General features: G+C 43.1%; 1 protein-coding gene across 1 annotated transcript in view; it reads left to right on the top strand.

Moving 5' to 3' along the window:
• Positions 1-26,461, top strand: part of EPHB1 (EPH receptor B1) — a 431,481-nt gene that overhangs the window by 196,841 nt on the left and 208,179 nt on the right. The window lies entirely within an intron of this gene.

Below are 26,461 nucleotides of genomic sequence, written 5' to 3'. Positions count from 1 at the left end.
GCATAACTATAGTGCAATATCTGATACAATCCATTGACCTTATTCAGATTTCACCAGTTTTACATGCACTCACTGTGTGCGTGTGTGTGATTAGATCTATTCATTTTAATCGCACGTATAGAATTGTATGACCATCACCATAGTTGATATGCGGAGAGTTTATCACAGGCGTCCCTAGAGATACCCTTTTAGAACCATAGCCAACTCCTTTTCTCTTCTTCCTGCATCACTGGCAACCAACCTGTTCTCCATCCTTCTAATTTTGTCTCTTCAAGAATGCAATATAAATGGAATTATGTAGTATGTAACTTTTAGAGACTGGCTTTTTTTTCACTTAGCATTATTCCATTGAGATTCATCCAAGTTGTGTGTATCAGATATTTCTTTTTATTGCTGATTAGTGTTCCATGGTGTTGATGTACAGTCAGCTCTCCATATCTATGGATTCCACATATGCAGGTTCAACCAATTACGGATCAAAAATATTTGGAAAAAAATTCCAGAAAGTTCCCAAAAGAAAAACTTGAATTTTCCATGTACCGGCAACTATTTACATAACATTTACATCGTATTAGGTATTATAAGTAACTAGAGATAATTTAAAGTATATAAGAGGTTGTGTGTAGATTATATGCAAATACTAGGCCATTTTATATAAGGGACTTGAGCATCCACACATTTTTCTATCCTTGAGGGTCCTGGAACCAATCTTCTGAGGGTTGACCAGACTGTAGTTTGTTTAACCATTCACCCATTGAGAGAGATCTGGGTTTTTTTCCAGTTTGGGCTAATTATGCATAAAGCTGCTGTGAACATTCATGTACAGGTTTTTGTGTAAACATAAGTTTTCATTTTTCTATAGATGGCTGACAAGCACATGAAAAGGTGCTTGACATCATTAGCCATTAGGGACATGCCAATAAAAACCACAATGAGGGGCTTCCCTGGTGGCGCAGTGGTTGAGAATCCGCCTGCCGATGCAGGGGACGTGGGTTCGTGTCCCGGTTTGGGAAGATCCCACATGTCACGGAGCGGCTGGGCCCGTGAGCCATGGCCGCTGAGCCTGCGCGTCCCAAGCCTGTGCTCCGCAACGGGAGAGGCCACAACAGTGAGAGGCCCGCGTAACACACACACACACACACACACACAAGATCATGCGTGCCGCAACTAAGACCCGGCGCAGCCTAAGTAAGTAAATATTAAAAAAAAAAAAAAAAAAAACACAATGGATACCACTATATACCTCTCAAAATGGCTAAAATTTAAAATAGTGACAACACAAAATGCTGGCAAGGATGTGGAGAAACTGCATCACTCGTACATTGCCAGTGGGAATGTAAAATGGTACAGTCACTCTGGCAAAGAATATCACAGTTTCTTACAAAACTATGCATGTGCTTATCATATGACCCAGCAATTGCACTCTTGCGCATTTTAACTGTACATTAAAGCAAGTTTGAAAAAATACATAATTCATACCCATAATAAAAAAAATAGAAATATGAATAAACATAAAGGAAATAATCTCCTGTAATCTTGCCATAACTACTTGATATATCTACTGCTAATATTTTGATGTATTGTGTGTGTGTGTGTGTGTGTAGTTCTTTCATCAAAAATGGTGGTGTATACTTTTCTGACTTCGTTTTTATTTTTTTTTTAACAATATAGTGTTTCCCCCCTCCATATCAATGGATCCCTACATTATCATGTTAACACTTGCCTTATATTAAGTTTGGTGACTTATTTCACTAAACTGAGACATCTAGGTTATTTTAATTTTTTTCTCCTGCTGTTATAAACAATACCTAATGAAATTCCTTATTCACATATTTTTGATAATTTAATGGATGATATTCTCAAGATAAGTTTCAATATGTAGAATTTTTGGATCAAACTTTTTTCCATTTTTAAGGTTTTTGATAAAATTCCCAACTGCCATTCAGGCACATCGCACTGATGTACCCTTCATATCCTGGCTGCTCATGAGTGAGCCCTGACTGTCTCCAGCAACAGCCATTGTAATTCTTCTTATTCTATGTTAGTCTGACAGCTGAAAATGATGTCTTAGCTATTTTATTTTAGATTTTTAAATTTGACTGCCAGATGGACTAAATATTTGTTTGGATTTCTTCTATTGTGAATCACCTGTTTTTATTTTTTATCCATCTATCTATTGATTGGAAGGATATGACCTTGGTCATCTGTATTTCATTTTTCCTAAATTTGTAATTAGATTTAGAGCAGTATTTTTGCATCAAACTTTAAAATTTTATGTAGTTCAGTCTATCAGTTTTTCTCCTAAGTGCTTTTCCCTTCAGTTCCTTCTTTGAAAGTTCTTCCTCACTCTAAATTTATATAAATATTCATCTGTGCTTTACCATATCACTTTTATGGCTCAATATTTCATTTAAATATTTAATCCCTCAGGTATTCATTTGGGGGATTTAGTATAAAGTAGGGATTTAACTTGTTTTCCTGTAGCTAACTTGTGTCTCTGCCTGGTTCCCTGAGTAATTCACTCTTTCCCCCAACTGGAAAGGTCATCTTCATCACAGCCCACATCCTTCTCTGCCCTCAGGTCTGTTCTGTGTCACCAAGATGTTTGAAGCCACCTTATTCAACCTGCAAGCAGCCTGCTTACTCTCTCCAACATTATCTTTATTATTTTCCATGATGCATCTAGGGTCTCTTTTTGCTGACTTTGCCTGTTGAGCCCATCTGTCTGTACACACAGGCCTTTATCTTCAGCTCGGTAACATTTTATTACATTATATCTTTCATTTCTCTTCTGTGTCATTTGTTGTGGATTCTATTTTAAGAATGCTCATTGTCTACATGTGTTCTTCATTCTCTATTTGCCAAATCTTTCACCTTCTGCCATATTGTCTGAATTTCTTTCACATTTGTTTTCTGTGTTATTGACTTGATATCCTGAAGCTTGACTGCTACTCTTCCCTGTCTACAAAGTGGCTTTGTTTCCATTATTGCATTTTCAGTTTCCTTGCTATCGTCTCATTTTGAATGCATCCTCCTTTTCATCTCATCGTGCTGATAGCCCCGTCTTGTGACTTTCTGTTCCTCTGTCTTAGAAGCCAAGCTTTTTGTACACTCCTGAAAAAAGTAAACAGTTTCCTGAACTTTTCTTCTGAATTCTGCAGTATCTCACTTTTAGAGGCTTGCTCTTCCTCTGGCTGTACAGAATGATGTTCCCATTCTTGTGGTGTGTGGTGTTTTCCCTTGTAATTGAAAGCATGATAGACTTTGGTGAAACTTGGTGAGGTTCCACAAACTGGGGAGGCCTGTCCTGAAAACCTATGTCCATTCGATTCTTGGGGAGGCCTGTCCTGGGGACTCCGTGTCTGCCCACTTCCAGGGTGATTTCATTCCCCTCTCAGCATCAGCTGGGTAGATGGATGTGTCCACTTTCTCACATCTAAAATGCTTCCATGATGCATCTCTCCCCTGCTCAGCTGGCACTTTCCTTTGACCTGCAGCATCTGGTTCTTTGGTTGTTCTAGTCTGATGTGATAGGTGAAAAGTATGATTTCCTGCCTGCATCACTTCTGGGCATTATTCTCCTTACCCTTTCCCAAAAGTGCTCTTCCCCTCAGACCACAGCTCTCAGATACATGATGTTACTTGTAGACCTTGGATAGCTATGTTGTATCTGACTGTTTTCTGGGAAGGGAAGAGAGTATGGGTGGTGAAATGGAAACTTCCTTGACTCCCAGCACAGCCCAGTTCCTCACCGGTAGTAAGTAGCCTTGGATCTCTGGGGCAGGGACAGCGCGTGGATCTTATTACTCTTTTTCTCAGGCAGTCCTCTGTTTCAGGCAGCAGAGTCAGGGTGTGTCTGTCCCAAGCCCCAGCGCATTTTCTCAATCCAGCCCTGATGCAGAGCTTCCCTTCCCCCATCCTGACACCGGCTTATCCGATTATCCATCAGTATTTGATTGAAGAAAGGTCGTTGGGAGCTTTCAACTTTCCTCTGACATGATAATAATTTTACTGAAAAATTGGGCATGCCTTGGTCTGCTCTCCCCATTTTGAACCAGAAAGTCTGCTTAATATAGTGTGTTCAATCATTTATTTATCTGTCTACACCCTCCTCCCCTCATTTGTCTGTCAGCTTTTGGTAAGACTTATAATTCACCACTACATCAACAGTATCTAACAGAGTCTTGTGCGTAGTGTTTAATAGAATTTTTTTTTTTTAATTAAACTGGGATATGATTGCCAAGGAAGAGACTGGGGAGAGAGACAGCACTGGCCTTTGAGGGACAAGACAGCAGCAGGAGGAAGATATGCCAGCCAGGGAGACAGCAGAGCAGGCAGGAGGATGGGTGGGAGCGTGGGTGGGAGAGGGCTAGACAGGCGGACTGGTCAGGGCTGACAGGGTCGGCCATGTGGCTGAGAAGGGCGATGAGCGAAGAAGAGGTGATGCCTGGTCAGTCTCTGGTGACCTTTAGTTTCGGAAATGTGATGGAGACAAACCCTTCCCTAGTTGAAAGGCTGTGTAGGTTGAGGAAGGAGTTCAGAACAGATTTTAAAAGAAAAAGTGAAACAGAGATAAAAGAGGGCTTGAGGGGAAATTGGCATGCCAGAAGGGTTTTTTTGTTTTGGTTACTGCTGTTGCTGTTGTTGGAATGGGGAAGATCTGATCAACTTAATATCCTGAGGGAAGGAGATTGTGACTAGAAAGAGCAATTTGCAAGACAAAGGAGGAATATGAGCCAAAGCCAGTCTGAGTCTGGTCTGAGGAGGAAGGAATCAGAGGAGTGGACGAGTGGAGGGAAGGTTGGTCTGAGAACTGGAAGACAGGGCTGTGCTCCCTGTGCAGAGGCCCCCTGGGCGAGGGAGGTGCGGGGCTTGTTGGGTGGAAGGAAGGAAGCCCAGGGCTGTGGTGGAGATACCTTAGGTGGCAAGGACAGAGGGGAGGGGCGCCCTCTTCTCCCAGCTCCTAGTACAAGTGTAGGGGTTGGGGGTGGTGAGGGGAGGACGAGAAGCACAGAAGGCCTGGTGTAGCAAAATGGGGAAAGATGAAAGGGTTACCCGGAAGCCTGCAGGCCCAGCCTAGGGGCAGAAGAAGCCTCTAGACATGATGTTGGGTGGCACCACAAGAGACTTGAAAACCTCTTGCTTCGGGTGGCCTTGTGCACTGTGCTAACATTGATTGCCTTTCTAGGAGGCTTGAGGAAAGGTTTTAGGAAGTAGTAGTCCAGGAGGGAGGCTCTCCCTGGACTACAGCCCTTTTTTCCTCACCTTTCAGCTGTTTTGGGGGAATTGTTTCATACTTGTCTCCAGTGATATGAAATACATGGGCTGAGGACACACAGTAAACCTCTGTGGAGATGTCCCTGTCCTGGGTCCTCTGATCTCCAGACACCGGCAGTGGTTCCCCTCACACCCTCTGTGCCCCTGCCCACCCCCTCTCTGCTAATTTACCTCTCCAAGGACTAACTTGAGCCCCTCAAGTGGACTGGCTTAGCACTGTCAGCTGGACCAGAAAGCAGGTTGTGAAATACGCAGCTCTGAACTTGTGCTTTTGATAGCCTTCTTGGGTTGAAAAACAAGATCTCAATTAACGAATTAATCAATTAATAAATAAAACATGTCCAAGAACCTTGTGTACGTCTGATACCCTAGAGGCAATCAGGCCATCATCCATGCCCATGAGAGTGTACGTGTACCTCAATGAAAGAAAGTCACAGAAATAAAAGCCTTTAAACTAAGGGGGACAATTCATCTGAGGTCTGAGGGGTAGACAGTCCATTTAAAGGAGAGGCAGAGGGGTGGATGAAGTGAGTCTGGAGTCCTGTCTCAACCAAGCCGTTTCATTTTAAAGCAGGACTTGCAAATTAACTTTCCCTTTTGGTATTCTTCAATGCCCTTTCAAACAAATGATTAGCCATGCAAAAATAATGCAGCATATTCTAGAACTCAATTCCTAGTACTACTCTCCAGAGCACTTGAACCGTGCCCTGAAGCTGGCATTGTTACAAGGAACTCTTGATGAGAATAATGCCTGACACCGTGCAGTTGTGTGCAGTTGGCCTTCCTTGCGTGGTCCTGTGTACGCACATCAATTACACGCATTCGGGATAATTTGTCTTTTTAAAATCACACCTTCTATTTCACCCCAAGAAGATAAATGGATCCTGCCTCGGTCCCAGTTCCATTGATTTTTCTGTGGTCCTATGGTGAGGCTATTATCAACACTAATCTCAAACCCTGCTAGGAGCCAGGAAGGCCTTAGAATTCAGAGCACCAATTTCAGCAACTTTCACCTTATTTTTCTTTGCACGGGCTTTTGTTCTGACTCCCCTCCTCATCTCATTTTCAAGTATGATTTGATTATCATCCTGTGAGGTCTGTTCCGCTGGCTCTGAGCAGACACCTTTTCGCCATATGCAGGTTGCAGGAGGGTGACAGGGGCCTCTACTGGTGGGGGTGACCCTCCTCAGGGCAGGGTATCCCTGCAGCTTTGAAGCCTCACCCCATGGCCTCCCCTTCTGGCGGGGTGAGCCCACAACCTTCACCTTGTAGCTCTCAAAGTTACTTTTCTAGGGAGAGGAGGAAGAAAAGAAGAAACGCGGAGTGGAATTGAGAGGCTTACAGGCACTGGGGAGGGTTTTGATAGTGAGCTCAGTGTTGGAAGTTAGAGCAGCTGCCGCCATGTTCCCAGGGTTTGAAGTGATAGATGTCAGGTGGCCCTTTTCCTTCCATTTCCCAGGGCTGTTCTGCAACCTCCCAGCTGTCACACATCCCCACCTTCTGCTGGACCCGGGACCAAACTCAGGATCTGAAGAGATCACATGCCAATTAAAAAACATACTGATTAATTTTCATAAGGCAAACCATTCAGTTCATTAAGATATTTCTAACAGGACAAAGGGCATATAGGAAAGAGTGTCTTCCTTCACTGCTAACCCTGGGCCCCGTGGCCTCCCAGAGCACTGCTCTTACTGGCTCCGTGGAACCTTCCAGAGACAGTCTATAAATCAGGCATGCCCTCAATTCTTCCTGCCATGTCACTGTCCACGCTGCTGGTGGTCCTTTTCTGCTTTATTTCCCCTCCTCCTCTTCCTCTCTCTCCTCCCTCTCCTTCCCCCCACCGCTTCTTTTTCTTCTTTGATATAATAATTTACCTTGTAGATGGTTCCATACCAAGACTCATAAACCTGCCTCATTCTAAAGGGTTGAATCATAGTCTACAGTGTGGAAATATAATAAGTTATTTAACTTATCCCCTAGTAATAGTTATTTTGGTGGTTTCCACTCTTTTTTTTTTTTTTTTTTTTTTTTTTTTTTTTTTTTTTTTTTTTTTTTTGTGGTACGCGGGCCTCTCACTGTTGTGGCCTCTCCCGTTGCAGAGCACAGGCTCCGGATGCGCAGGCTCAGCGGCCATGGCTCACGGGCCCAGCCGCTCCGCGGCATGTGGGATCCTCCCGGGCCGCGGCACGAACCCGTGACCCTTGCATCTGCAGGTGGATTCTCAACCACTGCGCCACCAGGGAAGCCCTCCACTCATTTTTTTAACCATTAAAAAGAATGCTGCCCAAACGAATTGAAAGCAGGGACTCAAACTGATATTTGTACGAAGATGTTTATAGCAGTATTGTTCACGGCCACAGTAGCTAAAAAGCAGAAACAGCCCAAGTGTCCATCAGGAGATGAATGGATAAACAAAATGTGGTATATCCATACAATGGACTATTATCCAGGCACAGAAAGGAATGAAATGCTGATACATAGGACAACATGAAAACAGTATGCTAAGTGAAAGAAGCAGCACACAGAAGGACAAATGTTTATGATTCCATTTGTATGTATGAGGTTCATAGAATAGGCAAATTCATAGAGATGAAAGTAAATAGAGGTTTTGGGGGGAGGCAAAGGGGAATGGAGAGTTATTGTTTAATGGGTACAAAGTTTTATGTTGGGGATGATGAAAATTTTTTTTTTTTAATTTTTTTTTTTTTTTTTTGCGGTACGCAGGCGTCTCACTGTTGTGGCCTCTCCCTTTGTGGAGCACAGGCTCCAGACGCGCAGGCTTAGCGGCCAGGGCATGTGGGATCTTCCCGGACCGGGGCACGAACCCGTGTCCCCTGCATCGGCAGGTGGACTCTCAACCACTGCGCCACCAGGGAAGCCCTGAAAATGTTTTAGGTATAGATAGTAGCGATGGTTGTGCAATATTACGAAGGTATTTATTTGTATTTTGTGTGTGTGTGTGTGAATGTATTTAATGTCACTGAATTATACACTCGCAAAGAGTTAAAAGTGAAAATTATCATGCCATGTATATTTTATCACAATAAAAAGAAATGACGATAGAAAGATAATAATATGCTGCTGAAGCCTTAAAAAGAAAAGAGTGCTTCAGGGAACATCCTTGTACAATAGGGCACTCTGTAGGAACACAAGTATATCTGTATGATACATTCCCAGAAATGGAGAAGGAATGTGTACATTTTAAATTTTGATTTACAATGCCAAATTTTCTTCAGAATATTGGACTAGGTAATGCTCTGGCTCATGAGATATGAGGTTGGTTTGATACCAACCACAGTCTGACATCAAACAGTTTGATCTTTGCCACCCTGACAGCTGAAACATGGACCCCTTGTCGATTTAATTCAGATTTCTCTGAGGGGGTTATGCCATACGTGTGGTGAGTGTCACAGACTCCCCCTGATCAGGAGTCACCTTGGTGCCAGGTCAAGACAGAAATAGGTCAGGAGCGGCCTGGAGGCACAAGGGCAGGCTGGCTGGCTGGGTGGCTGGCTGGGGTGAAAGAAGAATTTCTGGCTCCATTACCCGCTCTGCAACCTCCCTCTACTTGCTGCCTCAGCTTTATTATGTAGTTCATGGAACCGCAGAATGGCCCCTTGGAAGAGGACCTAACAGGTACAGTTGCCCAGCACAGCGAGTCCTTGGTGTGTTCCCCTCCCAGCTTTGAGAGTCTCTGTGCACTGCTCGTGACAGCAAGCTCACTTCTTCCTGATTCCTAGAAAGGCTATTCTCCATCAAATGTACCTCCTCCTGGTTTTCCATCCCATGATCGTAGACCCTCTGAAGAACCAGAACAAGTGTAGTCCTTCTCTGATCAGCTCTTGGGCCAGTCACTTGCAAAGATAAAGCCTGAAATAAATGATGGTGAATGAATCCCTGAATACATGCATTATCTGCAAATTTCGATCACTAATATTATTATCCTGCGGCTTCCATAACAGTATAGAGTTCTTAGAAAGGAACTTGCTCAATTCAGAGGACAGTGGGCTGGCCCTTTCTGGGATACAGCCTGCGCTGAGTCAATGCAGGAAGCATGTAGCCAGCTTGCATGCTTTGGCCTTCTTCACATAGTGAGCTACAGAGCCAAGGTGCCTTGATTTATAATGTACATTTGTCCTGTCTAAGGATCACCTTCTCTTGGCTTCAATCCAGAATTCCAAACCCCCATGATCAGTCTGAGTGAATCTTAACTCACTCACCAGCATTTTAGTAATTTCTCCCAGCTTGTTGTCACTTCCTGATTTGATATATATTCCGTTAAATATTCTTCCTCCACTCTATGGATTTACAATGTTGATTAGGTCAGGACCAAGGGCGGTGTCAGGTGATGACATCCCATTTCTCAAGCCTGACGGGATACAGTTATTGAACAGAATTATTCCTAATGGGATGGCTGAGGTCTCAGCCAACTATCACGTTTATGGTGAAATCATGAGGGGCTCAGACGCTCTGCTGATATCAGGATGCTGGGGACGGAGGGAAGAGGTGGGAGACAAAACAGGAAAGTTACTGTTAGTGCGTGAGTTCTGACTACCAAGGAACAAGCAGCTTGTGCAGTGGAAGAGGGGGTAGGGTGGAGGCAGGGAACTTGGACCAGATCATTGGCTTGGTATGTGGAACTGCAAGAGGAGAGTAGGGTGCTTGCATTCAGACGTGTAGGTATAATTCGAGCCTCGGAATAACAAATCTATACATAGTGCTTACTGTGTGTCCGACACTGTCCTACGCATATACGAACTCATTTCATTCTTACGCATCCTAGGAGGCAGGTGTAGTTATTATCTCCATTTTACAGATGAGGACACGGAAACACAGAGAATGGTTAAGTAATTTACCCTGAATCATACCTGCAGGGTTTAAAGCCAAGCTTGCTGGCTGCGGGGCGTGTGCTCTTAACCACTTCACTCTATGGCCTTGGAAAGCTCAGCCTCCATCATATTGCTGTATGGATTTCAGAGTCCACTGGCACGTTCAGCTTCTAGAAAGAGGACGTGGCTAGCCCCAGGGGCTCCAGACCACAGGGCAGTTTCTCCAGGGCCAGCAATCCCTGTGGAATCTTCTCTCAACCAAGTGGGAGAGGTGAGAGTGACTGCTGTGAGGAGTTGTTAAATAATCTGCCTCAAAAGACGTCTTATCATGTTCTGAATGTGCGGTGGTATTTCCTAGCTGAGTGGGAATGGACAGCAGGAGAAGGTCTGGGTCGAGGGAGGGCTTTGCCATCATCTGACTCCTTGGTCTTCAGTTGTTTCTCTTCTGTGAATAAACAAGGCTGAGCTAAAAGATAACTTTAGCGTAGTTACTTTCTTATGAAAAAGTTTAGTATGTCTTAAGATGGGGGAACTTAAGTTATATACCTGGATGAGTGCATTCAGTGCAGGCAGCCTCTTCGCTGGACACGTGTGGTCAACACAGGGATAGACTTGCCTTCTGTCACGCTCGGAAGTGACAGAGTCCCGTGTTGCCTGGGGAAGGGAAGCAGCATAAACCCACGTCCTTCATTAGATGCAAGAACAGATGTGAGGGCAGTGGTTCTCAGCCCTGGCTGCCGATGCCCCAGCCCATGCGCAGAGGCTGATTCAGTCCTCACATGGGGGTGGGGGTCAGGATCGCCTGCAGAGCTGCTGAAGCACACATGGCCCCTGGGAGCCTTGAAGGAGGATAGAGCCCAGGCTGTTACAGTTTTACCAAGTTTTCCTGGACAGATTCTGGTCATTATCAAAATTTGAGAACTAGTGGTCTGGGGTGTGGCTCACAGTCATTTCTTAAAGTTCTGGGTGTTCTGTTGTGCAGGTAAGGTGATACAGTCTGTGGGCTCTCCTGTATTGGGCTGTTAGGGGTGCAGAGAGCAGCAGGGGACAGGGAAGCAAAGGCAGGCCTCAGTGGGCTCAGTCAGGGACTGATGACACCAGGACAGGCCACAGCTGAAGCTGCAGGCACCAGCATGGCATGGAGGGACAGAGCCCTGGAGAGATCCAGTGCATTTGCAAACTGCTGGAGAAGCTTCTTAACAGAAAGCACAGTGAGGTTTTTCTAACATCCTGGAACATAATGGAAAAACAGTGTTTAGTGGACCTAGGGTAATTACATTTTTAGCCAGCTTATCTCCCAGTTTGACTTCTTTTAGCCTCATTTTAATTATTTTTCCGCAGGATTTATACAATGTAAGTTCTAATTAGAACATCACATAAATCTGTTATTTAAAACAAAGACAGATCTTTCTGGTTATGTTTTTATGTTTTTTTAAGAATTTTTTTTGTGAAATTGATACAAACCCATTATTTGTTTTTTCGATCAAGTAATACACAAAAGTACGCAAGAAAAGAAACAGAAGAAATTACATCAAATTCTGCCGTGGAGAAGAAATTAACATTTGGTGAACATTATCACAGCTCTCCCTCTCTGATAGAGTGATAGCTAATTAGGTAAATTGAAACACTTTTACAAAAATAGAATCTTACTGTACACATTTTTAAAATTAAAAGCAATATGTTTAGTTTGATTCAAATTTAATAGCCAAAAAAATTCAAATGAAACCTCAAAAATTGCTGAAGTTCCTTCCAAGTTATTTCAATTTCTGCAAGAATTATCTGACGTTATTTATTTGGGGGAAGGAAGATGAGCTTTAGTCCCAGTTTTAAAATTGCACAGTGACTCCTGCCACTTTCCACCATCCCTCCAACTCTGGATTTCTCTTGCTACTATTTTTACATCAACAAGGATTGCAGCATTTGCATTCTGTTCCGTGCTGTCATGCCCAGGTGCTTTACCATACTCCCCTCTGCTCACCTGCTGTTTGCCTGACCTTCACCGGCATTTCTGTATTCCAGGGCAATGATTTTCAAACCTTAAAGTGTATATGAATCACTTGGGGATTTGGTTAAAATGAGGATCTTGGTGTCCTAGGTCTGAGGTGGGGGTCTGCATTTCTTACAGGCTCCCTTAGGATACTCACACTACAGCTGCAAGAACCACACTTTGATGACAGGTTCTAAAATGTTTTACTTCTTAGACTATCAGACTCTATCCTCTGACCCCTACCCACCCACCCTCTCCCCATAGCTCATTGGTGCTGTGTTCCCTGAAATGTGTAACCCTTGAGAATGCTTGGATCTTCTTGTCTGTTTGTATGCATGGGGTGGGGAGCAACCTGCCTGGCTTTAAAATACCTGGGTGACATACATTCCTCTCTCAGAATTGTGGACATTTTTCAGTGTCTTCTGGCATTGAACATTGCTGTGGTCAGTTTAGGACAAGCCTGATTTTTACGGTTTTTTTTGTTTGTTTGTTTGTTTTGCGGTATGCGGGCCTCTCACTGTTGTGGCCTCTCCCATTGCGGAGCACAGGCTCCGGACGCGCAGGCTCAGCGGCCATGGCTCACGGGTCCAGCCGCTCCGCGGCATGTGGGATCTTCCCGGACCGGAGCACGAACCCGTGTCTCCTGCATCGGCAGGCGGACTCTCAACCACTGAGCCACCAGGGAAGCCCCTGGTTTTTACCTTTTTAAGATGATTTGCCTTTTTCCACCTGGATAGCCAGAGGATTCCTTCTTTATCCTTGAGGTTTGGTAATTCACCAGGATGTGTGTGGATTTGATCTTGGGGTGTATTTTGACTTTTTCAGAGGGCAGTGTCAAGCCTTTAATTCAGGAAGCCTTTGTCCCATCTGCCCTTGAACTGTCTGTACTGTGCTTCTGGAGTCTTACGCAGAACACTGATGAAGCATTGTCGGTGGATGCAGGGGGTGTGCCATTTGTCACTGGGTCTGTGGGCTGGGACCCACTGAGGCTGTTTTCCTGCCTCCTCCACACTCTCTCTGGAACCTTCTCTCGTCCAGGGATCCTTGTCCTGGTAGCAGACAGGAAGAGGTAGAGACACAGGAGAGAGAAAGGAACACCCTCGGGCTATTTCACAGATTCCTACACCTCCCCGCACCTTGGCTCTCATGAGGAAGGGCCTTTCAGGATGCAACATTTCCTTTGGAGAAATGCAAATCTTACCCAAACTCTGAGGAGGTTTGGGTTAGCTTTCAATATTCTTCCAAATTTCTCTGCATTTTCTACTATGCAGTTTGTAGTAGTGGCTGTTTCTTTTAGTAAAGGTTGGTCTTTCTTCTCTTCCTACAAGAAAAAAGCCCTTTTCTTTTGTGCATTTAGCTAGAGATAAATGGGAGGAGATAGAAGGCTTCAGCAACAACTTTGCTTTCCTCCACCTTTCTAAGCCAAGGCCAGGATGAGGCTCAACCTGTTTCACATTTAACTGGATTTTTTCTTCTCCTTTTTTTTTTGCAATTGGATGTTGCAATGGCTAATGGGGGGACACCTGACCAACAGGGGCCTGATCCTCTGTCCCTGCTGCCTGGGTTGAAGCTGCTCAGTGCTGGGGCTGCCCCAAGCCAACTCCCTCTCAAGGGGAATATACTTCGGCCCAGGTGTATCCTCAGTTCGTTTCTCTGCAAGGCCTGTTTTACTGGCAAATGGTGAACCAGGAGAAAGTCTGAAACCACCAAACCCACCGACCCAGCTCCTTGGATGAAAGCCACTTGCACCATCATTACTTGTGCTATGATTTGCATATCTAGGCTTGACTGGGAAACAGGGAAGGCTGACTGGAGATACTTCAGGGTGACCAAAACCTAACAGATGTGGCCCCTGACCGCTTCAGAGTGAAGGCCCTGCAGTCTCTCAAATCATCCCCACGGTTACCCACTTAGGATCGTGCCAAGCAGGAGGACCATCACCTCCACTTTCGAGAAAGGGAAGTTGAGGGAACAGAAGCAGGAGTCGCAGACCCAACCTTATTTCTACCTAAAACGGTGAAACAGACGGCGATAGCCCCCCACCTCAGGACCTTAGCGAGAGTCCTTAGGGAACTGAGGAAGGTGCAAAGGTTTACCCCTGATGCAAACTCACGTGTGGTCCATTCCTGTGGTTCCCCTGCTGCTCCCACACCTACTGATGTGGGGCTCACCCTCCTTATTGGGACAGCTGTGAAGCCAGCTGCCTTCGGGGAGGATGGACGACAAACAGATTGCAGGCCCCGGAAAGAGCAGCCCGACCCTCTGCCTCACCCCAGCATGCCAAGTGTCAGAGGACACATCTGGGAGAGCTGGCAGCCCATGAACAGATGCCTTTAGGGTAAGATCGGGGAGGGCAGAAGGAGGACGCGTCAGCCGTCAGGCTGAAAATCCTGGGGCTAAGCTCCACTAAGAGAGAAAAGTAGTTTTGTTCAGACCTCTGCTTCCTGCCAAGGTTGCGACCCCTCCTCCCCCCAACCCCAGCCCATAGCTTGGAAACAACCTAGTTCTCTAAGGGAGCATCATCTTCTTCCCAAGTGTCTCCCCCAGACAGTGTCCCTAGCCTCCCTTTGTAACCGGAGGCTAAAGTTACAGCTGCCACCGTTTCCCCCTGGCTGTAGATTAAGCGTGTGGTAAACACTAGATTGTAAAACGGAGTCAATTACACATCAAGCAAGAGAGCTGCTTCCATTCAGCTAGTTTTAAAAGTCTGCTGGAATGAAGTCATTCTGGAAATTGAAGATGGGATTCCGTGTTGTAGTGGATACACATCGGATGGGCTAGGGGCACCACTGAGAATTAGAACACTCGCTTGAACGGGGCTGGGGCCGTCTACCTGGAGAGCCTCAGGAGCTCTGAGGGGCCCGGATGGTCTCCCCACCGACCTCAGGGAGCTAGAGCATGGGCACTGGGCCCCGGCTCAGCCACCTGGAAGCTCCTCACTAAGGCTTTGACTTTTGAGAGAGCGACTCAAAGGTTTAGGAGACTTGGGACATTTGCAGCGGCATTAAGTCCCAGCAGATGCATCTGCATCGGGCGTTTGGAGGGTGGGCAGGGCAGAGGGGCCATGGGGAGTGTCTCAGCAGGTCCAGACCCTCTAGGGTCTAGGTGCAGCCCAGGCTGCTTTGTCTGCTGCCCAGCTTCTCCAATGATTCTGAGCACTGCTCCATTGCTTCCCGAAAGGCTGCCTCCCTTTTCTGTTTCTTTCGTTTAACCACAGTCCATTTCCGTTGCTTGAAACCAGGAATCTTCACCGATACAAGAGCAGTGCCAAGTTTTGAGTCTGCCAGCTGTTTCTTAGAGGAAGGCTGCGTCTAGCAGGAAGACCATACCTGTGGAGGAGATGGAGGAACGCCCATTCATAATTTAGTAAAGGGCTATTGAGTGGGTGCTAGTGGCAGGCACTCTGCTAAACAGTAGGAAGCATGCCTTCATGGAGCTTTTGCACGAGTGGAGGAGACGTGCCTGTCCAGCATCCAGATCACGGCACCAGGTGGGCCCCGTTTGGAAGGCTGCCTGCCTGGTGGGAGGATGTGCCGTCCACTCACACAGCAGGTGCCCGGCAGGCCTGTGTGGTGGGGTCAAGTAAGGTCCTGACGTTCATCCACGGCAACGTACCTAGAGCCCAGTGTCCGTACAGGCACACATCGCCCAGGCTTTCATGGGTTGTTATAGCTGTTTCTTCTAGTTTTGGCTTTCTGGTTTTATTTTTCTTTCTTCTTATTTAGACCTCAAGAGAGAGAGAATTACTGCTCACAGCCAATCACAGATTTACCCTCTGTCTTTAGGGTTGAAGGGACACTGGACTACCAGGTGCTTATATGTTTGGGGGTGTTAGGAACCCCCATGCAGCACCCCAGGCTCCAGTCCTGACTCTTTCTTTGCACAGCCATCCCATTTGGGCCCAGAGCCTGACTGCAGCCTTCTGCAAGCGGGGCCGTGGCTCCCATCCGCCAGTTTCTATGCTGTTCTAGCTGCTGCCCTCTGCCTGCTTCCCCATTCCTGGAGTCACTGGGCATCTCAGTGCCCATCAGCTGGAGCCTTGGACTTCTGGCTGCTCACCACTGACCCAGTGGCCCATGCATACCTCCAAGGGCAGGTAGCACATGTCCCTAAGTGCTGATCCAGGGCTTCTTAACCTGGCTGAACTTAAGAAAGGTCTGGGGAACTTTTAAAGCAACACTGAGGTGCCTATGAGGTGGCATCAGCCGGAGAGGCCAGCCGCTCAGGTGTCCCAGCACCTGCACAGACCCCATCAGCGCCTCGGGGCGCCCCACAGCACCTCGGGTGGAAAACCAGCCACGGCCTTTCCTGGCGGCCTTCTGTCCTCGCTGCCCTGCAGAACTGACCTTCCCTGTCTCAGCTCAGGGGCCTTGGACTTTTCTCTTGTCTGCCTCATCTACTAGAAGCTGAAGAGTTTGGGGTCAAAGACTGAGACTTTCATGGTCTTTTATCGTGGCATTCCCAGGAGTCCACCGCAGGGCCTGGCTTACTGTGGTCAGTCAGTGTGTGTTTGTTGAATGAATAAATGAATGAATGGATGACTGGGCACAGGAGGGACCTGCAAACATTTCAGACACATTGAGGTCATCTCGCTGCCAGCTTTGGCAGGTGCGTCCACCGTGCCTGAGCTGTGAGGTGGGGTGTGACTGGACTCTCCAGGGGGACAGAGGAGGGAGGAGAAGCTATGAGATAGGAGGTGGTGCTTAAGCTGGGCTTGGACAGAAGGACAGGTTCTGTGAAGCCCTCATCATAAGGGGTGCTGGTACTTCCAGGCAAGCAGCAGTCTCCCTCATCCTCCCCACACTCTGCTCAACTTAGACCCGTGGGCATGGGTCCTCTGAGAAACAGTGCTGGTGAGTGGCCAGCAAGGCCTTTCAGCTGCTTTGATGGGGTGCTGAGCAAGGACCGACCTCCTTGGGAGGCTGTCTGGGGGTGTAGTCTACACAGGCCGTGTGACACTGCTCCCACCTAGGGGACCTTGCTGATGCTGTGAGTTCCCTCTGTTGTGGCCTTCCTCCCCTTCTTCAATGAGCAGCTCAGGTGTCACCTTCTTCCCCTTAGTAGATTCTTGAAACTTCTGCTTACACTGTGACCACTGTCAGCCCTGTGTCTTGGCTATTGCTGATCTGTCTTTTCCTATGACGTGCCTGCCCACGAGCTGCACAGGACACGAAGAGCATCCCGTTCAGTTTGTTTGGTAGCTGCTGAATAAATGCAGGGCTTATTTCCTTGACAGACCAATTTCCTAATGCTTTTTGAGTGACACTGTATGACAGGGATTATACATGGGCTTTGGGTGGCGCTCTCATTTCCTCCTCAACACTGAGCAGGAATGAGTCTTGCCAGCTGATGGGGACCGAGGGATAGAAATTCCGGGCTGGGGCTGTGCCTTGGAGAGGCTGTGGGGTCAGGGGGACCAAGACCGTTTGGGGTAAAGTCTGCCTGAGAACCTGTGTGTTCCGAGCACTCTTGCCTTTCTACCAAGGTTTAACCACGACAGACCGCCCAGCCGAGCTCTGTGTGCCGTGCTGCAAAATACCCAGAGGCCCCATCTGGCGTGCCCCGTGCTGCAGCCCTTGGCTCCAGCGTAGGAGGGGCTGCCCACAGCGACAGGCTTGGGGGCTGAGTGGAGACTCCTCCTCATCTCTTCCACAGGCCTGAGTTTCCACCATGAGACATCCTTTTGATAAACCGGTAAAATACTGAAACAAATCTTACCGTCTAAACCAGTTTTAAGTATAAAGTTCATTGGTACTAAGTTCATTCATATTGTTGTACAGCCATCACCACCCTCCATCTCCAGAACTCTTTTCACCTTGCAGAATTGACATCTTGCCGGTTAAACAATAGATCCCCATGAACCCCTGCCCCCAGCCCTTGGCAACTACAGTCTTACATTTATCTCCCTATTTCCCCCATACCTCAGCCTCTGGTGACTACCATTCTACTCTCTGTTGCTATGAGTTTGGCTTTTATATCTATATTCCACTTATATATAAGTGAGATCATGCACTATTTGTCATTCTGTGTCTGGCTTACTTCACTTAGCATAATGTCCATGTTGTCCCAAATGGCAGGATTTCCTTCTTTTTTAAGGCTGAATAATATTCCATTATATGATAGAATACACACACACACACACACACACACACACACTCATGTATACACACATACACATATCACAGTTATATACAATGGAATATACACATATATATGAATACATATATATCACATTTTATTTACTCATGAGACATTCTTTTCACTGAGTTTTAAAGGTTCTTTAGCCTTTAATATGTTCTTTGTTAGAATAAATACTACTTTGGGGGAAAAGACTTTTAGATGCATCAATGTTGTCAGCTTTATTATTCTCTGAGATTCTCAGCCCCCAGAGATAAGAGCCTAGGAGAACTGGAGCGTAGGAGTGCTTCATAGTCAGTGCTGTGGTCTGAATGTTTGTGTCCCCCCCGACCAAGTTCATATGTTGAGATCCTAACCCCTAAGGGGATGGAATTAGGAGGTGGGGCCTTTGGGAGGTGATTAGATCACAAGGGTGGGACCCTCACAAATGGGGTTAGTGGCTTTATAAAAGTGGGTCCAGAAAGTTCCTGTGCCCTTTTGGCCATGTGAACATACACTGAGAATTCTGCAACCTGGAAGAGGGCCCTTACCCGACCATGCTGGCACCCAAATCTCAGAATTCTAGGCTCCAGAACTGTGACAAATAAATTTCTGTTGTTTATAAGCCACTCAGTGTGTGACGTTTTGTTATAGCATCCTGTACAGTCTAAGACGGCCAGGCTGGTCTAGCAGGATGGAGCTGCCCCCAGGAGGGTGGGTGGGCCTTTAAAACTGACTCCACCCCAGTACTCTGGGAGGAGGGAGGGCAGGGGTGGCGGGGGTGCACAAAGCAGGTACCAGATTTCAAAGAAATTGGTTATTCATTCTTCTGGTCAAATACTTCTCTGTAGATGAATATTCCAGAAAAATATCAATTTTTTGTTTTTGAATTACAGTAATAAAATATGCCTATTGTAGGCAGTGTGGAAGATACGGGAAATAAAAAGAAAAATGAAAATCACCCAGAATGCCATCTAGAGATCATTTCTGCAGCCTTCTGGTGTATTTCATCCCAGCATTTTGTGTGCATGGGGTCATATTGTAAGCAATTTTATATCTTTCATCCACTGAACATTACATTGTGATTATTTTCCCTGTCATTAAATTTATTTGAAAACATCATTTTTAATGGCTGCATAATATTCAGTCTTGTGGCTGATACATAATTCATTTAACCATCTCTCCCTTTTTTATTCTGAACACTTATGCTCATCCTAATTTGTGGATATTATGAATATCCACAAAATAATGATGCTGTGAACATCCTCATACATGAATGCTTGGACACTGTGCTTAAGGACAGAGGACAGAATTCTAGACATGGAATAAAGGGTGTGTGATTTGGTGATGGGTCTGGGTGCTTACTTACAAGTTGCTTTCCAGCAAGGTCTCCAGATGAAGGTTTTGCTACAATAGATGAGAATATCCTTGCTCTGGCACCTTCTTCTGCATTGAGCATTATTACTGTTCCTTAAATCTCTGCTAACTTGATGGAACAGACACATTAGTTTCTTAATCATTTACCATCTGTTCATTGATTTTGCCCAGTTTTCCAATAGGGTGTCACTCTTTTACTTATTAAGGAGTCCCCCATATATCAAGATTATTCATCTTTTTTCAAATATGTTACAAATCTTTCTCCCAGTTGGTTATTTGCCATTACATTTTTTACAACAGCTTTACTGAGATATAATTCACATGCCATATAATTCACCCCATTAAAGTGTACAATTCACTGGTCTTTAGAATATTCACAGAATTATGCAACCATCACCACGATCAATTTTAGAACATTTTTAACATCCTAAAAAGAAACCCCATACCCACCAACAGTCACTCCCCATTTCACCTCCCCTCCCCTTGCCCCCAGCTCTTGGCGACCACTAATCTGCTTTCTGTGTCTACGGACTTGCCTATTCTAGATATTCCATAAAATGGGAAGCATACAATACATGGGCTTTTGTAACCAGCTTCTTTCATTTAACAGGGTGTTTTCAAGGTTGCATCATGTCTCACTACTTCAATGTGCCATTAAATTTTGCTTATGATTTTTAATAGTAGAAGTTTTAAATTTTTATGTAGTGAATGTTTTGAGCTTTCCTTCTGTGATCTACCTTCTCTCTTTCAAGGCTTTTATGCTTAAAATGTCCTTCAGTTAAATTTACAACTGTATTTTCTGTTAGTTTTTTTTTCCTTAACTGCTTCATTAAAACATTAGAATGATTAAATCTCAAAGTAATATATGGATATAGTCCTGTTTTAAATGGCTTTAGTTTTTATATGAACTCTTCAATCCACCTGGCATATATTTTAGTAAATAGTAATAGGGTGAGAGTCTAATTTAATTTTTTTTTCTAATAGCCAATTGTCCCAGTGCATTTCTACCCCATTTACTTGTGCTGCTTCCTTTGTAATTTATTAAGTTCTTAAATGTACTTTGGTCTATTTTAGTATTATTGCAGTGCTCTGTTTATCCACCACTGCACCGGGACTGGGCTTTCCAATTCTAACAGTTGTAAAATAAAGTACAGTCTGGTTAGACTAGTTCACCTCTCTTTATTCTTCTTTTTATGGACTTTCTTAAGTCCTTTGCCCATTCATTTTACCCGAAGATCTGAGAATTGTTTTGGTCAAATTTCCTTCCCTTCTCTGGAACAATGCCTTCTCCCCACCAAACAGCTGCTGGTAATTTCATTGGTCATGCTTTAAACTTCCATGTTATTTTGAGAATTGATTGTATTCAGTCTTTTATCCAGGAGCACGTCTCCCCATTTTGTCAAATCTTATTTTATATATTTTAGTAATGCTTTTAATTTTCCTCATTTTGGTGTCACAATTTAGGGCTATTCTGATCTCTTTGATTGCTTTTGATATTTTTTATTGCTCTTGTGAGTGGATTTTTAAAACTGGTTATTTCTTTTATTAAAGAAGGTTCTTTTTTCCCCCTGTTGGTAATGGTCTACTTTTCTGAACTCTCTTTTCTAATTATAAGATATTTTCCAGTTGTTTCTTTTGCAATTTCTCTGTCTTGAATCATACTGTCCAAAGCCATGATGATTTCTTTCTTCCTTTCTAATAGTTACATCTCTATTTCTGTTTCATTTCTTATTGTCTTGGCTTGATCTTCCAGAAAAGTGTAAAGCATTAGTGAGAGGGAACAAGCTTATTTTCTTTCTAATTTTACTCGAACTGACTTTAGTTGTTTCATTATTAAAATAGTGTAGCTTTAAAGTAGAAAACTAGGAAGAAAAATAGAGTACATTTATTTGAAAAAATAATAAAGAATATAGTCAGTATGTTTTGAGATAAGCATATTGTTTTCTCTGTTGCTCAGTTGACATGGGGTTTTGATTAATATTAATAAAAATAGATAAAACTATATTTTCATTTTTTAGAATAAAACTTAGTTGGCCATGGTGAATGTTGCATTTGATTTATAGTGCTTTTATTTGGATGCTCGCATCTGTATTCATAAGTGAATTATTCTTTATTTTTTTTAGTTATATTGGCACAGTTTGATACAAGGTTTTACTAATTTCATAAAATGAGCTAGGTAGAGCTTTATATATTTTTAATGCATGGGACAGGTAATACAGCATGCAGTTATCTTTTTCTTAAAAGTTTGAAAGAACCCCCCTTGTAAAAGTATTTAGTCTTGTAATGCTCTGATGTAAACATTGGTAGTTTTTTCATTCTACCCTGATAACTAATTAATCTCTTAAGGTTTTAATTTTTTCCTGTATCATATTTTGACCATTTACATTTTTCAGGAAAGCTATTCAATTTGTTGAGATTTTTCAATTCATTATTGTGCTATACAGAGAGATTTTTTTGAACTACAAGAAACCACTGTGTCTGTCCCTTTCTTATTAGTTATGCTATTTGTTTTCTCTCATTCTCATTTACAATAATAATATACAGAAGTTTACATTTGAATGGGTTTATTGCTTACTTCCAGCTTTCCCATTCTTGAATTCTTCATTTTGATTCATCACTCAGTCGGGTGAAGTGTATTTTCAAGTAATATTTTCTTTTCTACACAATACATGTTAAAATTTCAGAGTTCGTGCTTTATCTTGAAATGTCTGTTGCTCCACATTTAGACAATGTATTGGTTGAGTATAAAATTTCATGGTCACAACAATTTTCTGTAAAACTCAATGGGTGTTGTTGTCTGAAATCTTCTGTTCCTGCCTTTGTGATATTGCTGAAGTGGTCTGAGGCTAGTCCTTTATTGTTATTTCATTTTTGTTTTGTTTTCTTTTGCTTTTTCTCCTGCCTGAATACTTGTATATATATATATATATTTTTTTTTTTTAAACATCTTTATTGGAGTATAATTGTTTTACAATAGTTTTAGTTTTTCCTTTACAACAAACTGAATCAGTTATACATATACATATGTTCCCATATCTCTTCCCTCTTGCATCACCCTCTCTCCCACCCTCCCTATCCCACCCCTCTAGGTGGTCACAAAGCACAGAGGTGATCTCCCTGTGCTATGCGGCAGCTTCCCACTAGCTATCTAATTTACATTTGATAGTGTATATATGTCCCTGCCACTCTCTCACTTCATCACAGCCCACCCTTCCCCCTCCCCATATCCTCAAGTCCATGCTCGAGTAAGTCTGTGTTTTATTCCCGTCCTACCACTAATCTCTTCATGACATTTTTTTCCCTTAGAGTCCATATATATGTGTTAGCATACGGTATTTGTTTTTCTCCTTCTGACTTACTTCACTCTGTATGACAGACTCCAGGTCCATCCACCTCATTATAAATAACTCAGTTTCATTTCTTTTTATGGCTGAGTAATATTCCATTGTATATATGTGCCACATCTTCTTTATCCATTCATCTGTTGATGGACACTTAGGTTGCTTCCATGTCCTGGCTATTGTAAATAGAGCTGCAATGAATATTTTGGTACATGAGTCTTTCTGAATTATGGTTTTCTCAGGGTATATGCCCAGTAGTTGGATTGCTGGGTCGTATGGTAGTTCTATTTGTAGTTTTTTAAGGAACCTCCATACTGTTCTCCATAGTGGCTGTATCAATTTACATTCCCACCAGCAGTGCAAGAGGGTTCCCTTTTCTCCACACCCTCTCCAGCATTTATTGTTTCTAGAGTTTTTGATGGTGGCCAATCTGACCGGTGTGAGATGATACCTCATTGTAGTTTTGATTTGCATTTCTCTAATGATTAATGAGGTTGAGCATTCTTTCATGTGTTTGTTAGCAATCTGTATATCTTCTTTGGAGAAATGTCTATTTAGTTCTTCTGCCCATTTTTGGATTGGGTTGTTTGTTTTTTTGTTATTGAGCTGCATGAGTTGCTTATAAATTTTGGAAATTAATCCTTTGTCAGTTGCTTCATTTGCAAATATTTTCTCCCATTCTGAGGGTTGTCTTTTGGTCTTGTTTATGGTATCCTTTGCTGTGCAAAAGCTTTTAAGTTTCATTAGGTCCCATTTGTTTATTTGTGTTTTTATTTCCATTTCTCTAGGAGATGGGTCAAAAAGGATCTTGCTGTGATTTATGTCGTATAGTGTTCTGCCTATGTTTTCCTCTAAGAGTTTGATAGTGTCTGGCCTTACATTTAGGTCTTTAACCCATTTTGAGTTTATTTTTGTGTGTGGTGTTAGGGAGTGTTCTAATTTCATACTTTTACATGTAGCTGTCCAGTTTTCCCAGCACCACTTATTGAAGAGGCTGTCTTTTCTCCACTGTATATCCTTCCCTCCTTTATCAAAGATAAGGTGACCATATGTGTGTGGGTTTATCTCTGGGCTCTCTATCCTGATCCATTGATCTATATTTCTGTTTTTGTGCCAGTACCATATTGTCTTGATTACTGTAGCCTTGTAGTAGAGTCTGAAGTCCGGGAGCCTAATTCCTCCAGCTCCATTTCTCGTTCTCAAGATTGCTTTGGCTATTCGGGGTCTTTTGTGTTTCCATACAAATTGTGAAATTTTTTGTTCTAGTTCTGTAAAAAATGCCAGTGGTAATTTGATAGGGATTGCATTGAATCGGTAGATTGCTTTGGGTAGTATAGTCATTTTCACAATGTTGATTCTTCCAATCCAAGAACATGGTATATTTCTCCACCTATTTGTATCATCTTTAATTTCTTTCATAAGTGTCTTATAGTTTTCTGCATACAAGTCTTTTGTCTCCTTAGGTAGGTTTATTCCTAGATATTTTATTCTTTTTGTTGCAATGGTAAATGGGAGTGTTTTCTTAATTTCACTCTCAGATTTTTCATCATTAGTGTATAAGAATGCCAGAGATTTCTGTGCATTAATTTTGTATCCTGCAACTTTACCAAATTCATTGATTAGCTCTAGTAGTTTTCTGGTAGCATCCTTAGGATTCTCTATGTATAGTATCATGTCATCTGCAAACAGTGACAGCTTTACTTCTTCTTTTCCTATTTGGATTCCTTTTATTTCTTTTTCTTCTCTGATTGCTGTGGCTAGAACTTCCAAAACTATGTTGAATAAGAGTGGTGAGAGTGGGCAACCTTGTCTTGTTCCTGATCTTAGTGGAAATGGTTTCAGTTTTTCACCATTGAGAACGATGCTAGCTGTGGGTTTGTCATATATGGCCTTTATTATGTTGAGGAAAGTTCCCTGTATGCCTACTTTCTGCAAGGTTTTTATCATAAATGAGTGTTGAATTTTGTCAAAAGCTTTCTCTGCATCTATTGAGATGATCATATGGTTTTTCTCCTTCAGTTTGTTGATATGGTGTATCACGTTGATTGATTTGCGTATATTGAAGAATCCTTGCATTCCTGGGATAAACCCCACTTGATCATGGTGTATGATCCTTTTAATGTGCTGTTGGATTCTGTTTGCTAATATTTTGTTGAGGATTTTTGCATCTATGTTCATCAGTGATATTGGCCTGTAGTTTTCTTTCTTTGTGACGTCTTTGTCTGGTTTTGGTATCAGGGTGATGTTGGCCTCATAGAGTGAGTTTGGGAGTGTTCCTCCCTCTGCTATCTGTTGGAAGAGTTTGAGAAGGATAGGTGTTAGCTCCTCTCTAAATGTTTGATAGAATTCGCCTGTGAAGCCATCTGGTCCTGGGCTTTTGTTTGCTGGAAGATTTTTAATCACAGTTTCAATTTCAGTGCTTGTGATTGGTCTGTTCAAATTTTCTATTTCTTCCTGGTTCAGTCTCAGCAGGTTGTGCATTTCTAAGAATTTGTCCATTTCTTCCAGGTTGTCCATTTTATTGGCATACAGTTGCTTGTTGTAATCTCTAATAATCTTTTGTATTTCTGCAGTGTCAGTTGTTACACCTCCTTTTTCATTTCTAATTCTATTGATTTGAGTCTTCTCCCTTTTATTCTTGATGAGTCTGGCTAATGGTTTATCAATTTTATTTATCTTCTCAAAGAACCAGCTTTTAGTTTTATTGATCTTTGCTATTGTTTCCTTCACTTCTTTTTCATTTATTTCTGATCTGATCTTTATGATTTCTTTCCTTCTGCTAAATTTGGGGTTTTTTTTGTTCTTCTTTCTCTAATTGCTTTAGGTGCAAAGTTAGGTTGTTTATTCGAGATGTTTCCTGTTTCTTAAGGTATGATTGTATTGCTATAAACTTGCCTCTTAGAACTGCTTTTGCTGTATCCCATAGGTTTTGGGTCGTTGTGTCTCCATTGTCATTTGTTTCTAAGTATTTTTTGATTTCCTCTTTGATTTCTTCAGTGATCACTTCGTTATTAAGTAGTGTATTGTTTAGCCTCCATGTGTTTGTATTTTTTACAGATCTTTTCCTATAATTGATATCTAGTCTCATAGCGTTGTGGTTGGAAAAGATACTTGATACGATTTCAATTTTCTTAAATTTGCCAAGGCTAGATTTGTGACCCAATATATGATCAATCCTGGAGAATGTTCCATGAGCACTTGAGAAAAATGTGTATTCTGTTGTTTTTGGATGGAATGTCCTATAAATATCAATTAAGTCCATCTTGTGTAATGTATCATTTAAAGCTTGTGTTTCCTTATTTATTTTCATTTTGGATGATCTGTCCATTGGTGAAAGTGGGGTGTTAAAGTCCCCCATTATAATTGTGTTACTGTCGATTTCCCCTTTTAAGGCTGTTAGTATTTGCCTTATGTATTGAGGTGCTCCTATGTTGGGTGCATAAATATTTACAATTGTTATATCTTCTTCATGGATTGATCCCTTGATCATTATGTAGTGTCCTTCTTTGTCTCTTGTAATAGTCTTTATTTTA

The sequence above is a fragment of the Kogia breviceps genome, chromosome 5 (genome assembly GCF_026419965.1).
Source record: "Kogia breviceps isolate mKogBre1 chromosome 5, mKogBre1 haplotype 1, whole genome shotgun sequence".
Classification (NCBI taxonomy): Eukaryota; Metazoa; Chordata; class Mammalia; order Artiodactyla; family Physeteridae; genus Kogia; species Kogia breviceps.
This window is presented reverse-complemented; position numbering and strand designations above follow the sequence as displayed.